The sequence below is a fragment of the Odocoileus virginianus genome, chromosome 33 (genome assembly GCF_023699985.2).
Source record: "Odocoileus virginianus isolate 20LAN1187 ecotype Illinois chromosome 33, Ovbor_1.2, whole genome shotgun sequence".
NCBI classification, from domain to species: Eukaryota; Metazoa; Chordata; class Mammalia; order Artiodactyla; family Cervidae; genus Odocoileus; species Odocoileus virginianus.
This window is the reverse complement of record NC_069706.1, coordinates 10146997-10152996: the sequence shown is the minus strand read 5'-3', so window position 1 is coordinate 10152996 and position 6000 is coordinate 10146997.

Below are 6000 nucleotides of genomic sequence, written 5' to 3'. Positions count from 1 at the left end.
GAATCAGCACTTGTCCAAGAGCATAAGCAACAATCAAAGTATTTCTGAGAAATGTAATATACACAGTTCTGTAGTTTCCAGTATGTCTGAGATATTCAATTTCCTTGACCCAAGAACCATAACATTTTTGGAGGAAAATTGTGTCCTTCATTATACATTAAGTTGACTTCTAAAACAATTCATTGTAAATTAATATATTCACAAAAGATACAGTGACATAAATGATGTTTCAAAGTGACTGCTATACCACTTTTAAATGCATGCATTGAATTTGAATCTGTAACTCCATCATCTGTTTGAAATATATATGAACTGAACTCTTCATTAAAATTCAAAATTTCATGTTCTTCACTTCCTTTTTCTTCAACTTCCTTTTTATTCCATGCTCTCTCAATGCTGTCCTAATGTAATATGTTATGCCTTAAATCTTTTTTTGATCAATATATCAAAGTTCTCTGCAGTAAGAGTATCAGTTTAGTTCAGTCTCTCAGTCATATCCAACTCTTTGTGACCCCATGGACTGCAGCACGCCAGGCCTCCCTGTCCATCACCAACTCCTGGAGTTTACTCAAACTCATGTCCATTGAGTCAGTGATGCCATCCAACCATCTCATCCTCTGTTGTCCCTTCTCCCGTCTTCAATCTTTCCCAGTATCAGGGTCTTTTCTAGTGAGTCACTTCTTCGCATCAGGTGGCCAAAGTATTGGAGTTTCAGCTTCAGCATCAGTCCTTCCAATGAATATTCAGGACTGATTTCCTTTAGGATGGACTGGTTGGATCTCCTTGCAGTCCAAGGGACTCTCAAGACTCTTCTCCAACACCACAGTTCAAAAGCATCAATTCTTTGGCACTCAGCTTTCTTTATAGTCCAACTCTCACATCCATACATGACTTCTGGAAAAACCATAGCCTTGACTAGACAGACCTTTGCAGTAAGAGTACACATAAACCTAAATTGTAAGAAATATTTTTGACTGCAAGACTCTAGGTGTTAAGTTTCTTCTAAGTTAAAAATACAGGTAGTATACTTTTGATCAAAATAAGATAGTGCAAATCATATTTTTAACAGGAAAAGGAAACTGGTAAGGGCTTCATCTCCAATAATGTAATAATATGTTCTTTTCTCATTTTTCCTCTTTTCAAAATGCATATGTAGAGAATTCTCATTGCTAGAATGAGATCAACTTCAGCATTGTTACACTTCTTTTATTTTTCAGAGACAAAAGAAACTCATTCACAAACATAGAGATGGGCATGTACAGAGATGTTATTTAATATTTTGGACTCCTTCAAGGTTACATGGAAAAAAAATCACAAAATGATCTTTTATTGAGTTATTTTCCTGAGCTGAAGCTTCCATTGATTCCTCCAGTTTTTGTTAACAGCAAAAAATAAGTGACTTCCACTTGTTAACCTGTTACATGGTTATTAGTCATTTATTTTCTTAAGATAACTGCCCACATTTCTAATTGTTCCTATATTTGATGCCTCAGATTTTTTTTTAATACCTACCCTAATGCAATGCACCATAGCAAGATAAATTACGAATGAGATGATTTTCATTTGAAGAAGGTGAAGGGCATTTGCCAAAGGGATACCCTACCTGCAGGCAGAGCAGCTGTAGGAAGGACCACAGCTGAGGTTGTAGAGCCTGATAGAACTTTCCAAACACAAACCACCTGGGTGGACTTTGCATCCCTTGAGGGTACACATGGGTTCATTTGAAGATCACTGTTCTAGACGATGTAATAAAATAGGAAGATGCAATAGTAAAGTGATTGGGAAAATTATTCTTATGGATATAGTTTTATACCTAGAAAATCCAGGATTTAACTGAAGAGTTTTAGAATTAGTACAATAAATTTAAATGTCTAGTGATAAGAAACGGTTTACAAATCTAGCAGTTTTCCTTTATGATGGTAATTGCCAATTAGAATGAATAAAAATTTCACTTATTAAGTTAATCATATGTCATTGGATATAATTGTAATTTTGTGTTATACATAGAAATAAAGGAACAGAAATGTAAATATTAAATAAGAACTGAGCATAAAGCAGTAATGAAGACTAGAAAGATGAACTCAGTAGAGAGCCCTTCCTGAAAAGGAATTCTTATTATTATAAAATGCAATGTCTTTGCAAGAAATGGTTAGTTACAATTCCAATTATAAGGCCCAACTTGTCTCTGGCTGTTGAGGGTAATGCCAAGAGATGTCTAACAGACAGGTTTTGGGAAACACTTTGAACAGGATCACAAAAGGGAGTCTAAATCAGTACAAATTGGGACTGGCAAAAGACGAGACATAAATAGAAGATAGAGTGTTGAAATACATCCTATGGTGTAGTTATTTAATATGATAGGGGTAGCATTTAAAACAGTGTGCAAGGATTAAATATTCTGTAAGTGGTAGAGGACTACTTGGCTATACATTTAGGAGGGAATCTAGAATTCCTTTTCATGCCAAAGTACAAACATGGTCAATGGATTAAAATGAACACTTGTTAATAAAATGTAACACTTGACAGTATTGATGTGGGATATTGCTCCTAAATGTTTCTTGAAATGTAACAAAATGTGCTAGTACCAGGATTTGTTGATCAAATGGACTTTATATCTGAGAAAGTAGAGATTAATAATATAATGGAGGGTAATAAATCCTGTGATTCAGTTGATATTGTTGTGGATCTTTTTTTTTAATTTTAATTTTTTTAAAGTATAGTCGATTTACAATGTTGTGGAGACTGTGGCCCTTAACCACGCTAATTAGAAACCCTGTCCTTCCTCAGGTGGGTCCTGAGACAGCAGGCAGCCCATCTGTCTGATAAAACATCGATCAAAATAGGAGTCATCTGCTGACCCTTCCTTAACTCTGCCCTCCCGAGTAGCCCTGGGAAGCCTGGTGAACTCAAGACTCCTCTTCAGTCCACTCAGGCAAGGACAAGGGCATCGGCGGGAATTCCTCCTGGAAGCTTCCTTCCGTCTTGCTGGTCAAACCTTGCAGCTGGGTCTTCCTACTGGCAGAGGAAGGAAATCACATCCCCCTGGGCTGCAGGCCAAACTTCCCTTGTTATGTTTTGTTGGGAGAGTGTGTTGCTTTTAGCATGCATTCCATTCTACTATATCTGTATATATAATTTTTTTAAAAAATGTTATTTTAAATTTTAAGAAATTTGGCTGTGCTGGGTCTTCGTTGCTGCACAGGTTTTTCTCCAGTTGCTGAGCTGGAAGCTACTCTAGTTGTGGTGCACGGGCTTCTCGTGGCTTCTCTTGTTGCAAAGCATGGGCTCTAGAGCACTCGGGTCTCAACAGTTGCCACTCCTGGGTTCTGGACCACAGGCTCAGGGGCTTAGTTGCTCCGAGGACAAGTGGGATCTTCCCCAGCTGGCAATCAAACCCGAATCTCCGGTGTTGACGGAGGATTCTTTTCCTCGGAGCAAGCAGGGAAGCTGTACACCTGTATCTAAATTAAATAATGAGGCCCTTGCTTTGTGTTCCATTTCGTTTATATCTGATGAACAATCTAAGATATACCTCCAAGTAATGTTGATCTTCCCACAAAGCGCAATGTCTGTTCTGAGTCTTTGCATGTCTGCCAGCAAACCTCAGGACAACATGATATACCCAATTCCTAGTGGTCTTTCTAAAAATGACCCAGAAGTTGGGGACAGACAAGCGTTATGAAGATATTGAAAGAAATATTTAAAATAAAAATGGATTAAAGACCAATCTTCCCTGATTTTTCTAGCAACATTCCTTGGAATTCAACTCCTAGGTTGTCTTAATTACTAGCCCTATGTATTATATCACCAGGACACTTGATAATTAGTGTGAATGCATGCTCAGTCACTAAGTCATGTCCAGCTCTTTGTGATGCTATGGACTGTAGCCCACCAGACTCCTCTGTCCATGGGATTCCCAGGCAAGAACACTAGGGTGGGTTGGCATTTCCTTCTGCAGGGGATCTTCCCGACCCAGGGACCAAGCTCTCATCTCTGGAGTCACCCTAAGATAACTTAGGGTGAATGGAATTTGAAACTTCATTTAAAAGCAAAGCCCCATCAAGTCAACCTTTTGATTTATCTGACCTTCACTTTTTTCTTTCTTCTAATCCCTGTAGCTAAAACTCATCATGATCCCAGCTTTTCCAGCTAACAATCAGTGGGCCTGGTTTCAAAGAATCACACAAGAAGAAGTTTCACGTAGATGCTGGTTGTGCTTCTATTTGTTCTATGCTGTGACATTAGCATTGTTACTTGGTGGCGTTTTCATCACTTTGTTCTCTGGTCATCCACCTTTCACCCTTGTAATGACAATGATTGTTACCAGCATTGTGTTCTTCATCCTCATTGGATTGATGTACTTGTGTGAAGCAAACAAAGTATCAGCTTTCATACAAGAAAAATTTTCAAGGAGAAGAATAGCTCAGGATCCTTATAAGGCTTTAGAAATGGAAAAAATCAATGGTTGCCACCTGACTGTAATATCATCTTAAACCTGGAAATCCTTGGGACTTGGATATTTTAATGATTTAAATAGAAATAAACTCTGGCTTTTTGAAAAAAGAGAAGCTTATTTGATTTTGGAATGTTTCTCTTCCCTATTGCCTCTCTTCAGTCTTCTTACAGAAGATCCTGTTTTTTCCAGTTCCAGCCAGATGAATGGACCAGTTTCCTCTTCCCTGTTGCCACAGCATGCTTCCAACCATCGCCGAAGACCCAGCCCCTGCCTCTCACTCTGGCTTTTCATGTGGACTCCTCCAGATTTTAACTGACCCATCCAAGACCATAGGTGCCCAGCTTATGGCCAACCTCCCTGGCAGTGCCCTGATCTTTTCCATTGTCCTGTCCTGTAACTTTTCATCACTGTTGCCTTTGAGTCTCCAAAACGGTCCTCCAGACACCCGTTCCTCCCACCACACAGCCCTTATCATCCTTGGTCAATTCCCCTGGCATCCCTCACCTAACCATCCTCCGATGTAATGGTGTGGTCCACCCTTCTGATGCTAAGGTCTCCTCACTCTCCCACAGTGCCTCGACTTTTTATCTCTTTGGGGCTTCTTTTTGGAATTACCTTCTACTTTTCCTCCCCTTATTCTTGCCTTATACATTCCCTTCTACATGCCTGGTGACGTATGGACATGTGAACCTGCTTGAACTAAGCTATCTCCCTGTGTACATGAATCCAAGGAGATGATCACTCAATAAAGGTGACCTCTTCCTTTCTTTTTCGTAAAATTTTATTAATTTTTTTGGCCTTGCTGGGTCTTCACTGTTGCCCAGGCTTTTCTCTAGTTGTGGCAAGCGGGGGCCACCCTCTAGATGTGGGCTTCTCATTGCGGTGGCCTCTCGCTGCAGAGAATGGGCTCTAGGCATGTGAGCTTCAGTAGCTGCAGCACATGGGCCAGTAGTTGTGGCTCCTGGGCTCTAGACCACAGGCTCAGCATCTGCGGCTCATGGGCTTAGTTGCTCCTAGGGATATGGGATCTTCCTGGACCAGGGATCGAACCCATGCCCCCCACACTGGCAGGGGGATTCTTTATCACTGAGCCACCAGGAAAGCCTCGGTGATTTAAATTCCTTTCAATCATGATCATTCACCAAAGGGATCACTACTGCTGTCCCGCTTTTCTGAGCTGTTTCCTGGCCTGCAGTTCAGGCAGGAATTGGAAGACTCTTTCCAAAGTTTACTGGCCAAAGAAAAACTGTCCCTTCTCCCCTAACATGTAGGGATCCCATAATAAAAACACTGCTCAACCTACTCTAACCTGAGGGTTGGATGGCATCACCCACTCAATAGACATGAATCTGAACAAACCTTGGGAGACAGTGAAGGACAGGGAAGCCTGGTATGCTGTAGCCCACAGGGTCACAAAGAGTCAAACATGGCTTAGTGACTGGACAACAACATACCCACCAAGGAAACCCTATCCTCCAACAAGCCCTACCCAACAGCCCTGGGGTCTTCCCTCTGAAATGAGAAGGGAGAGCCCAGAAACTAGG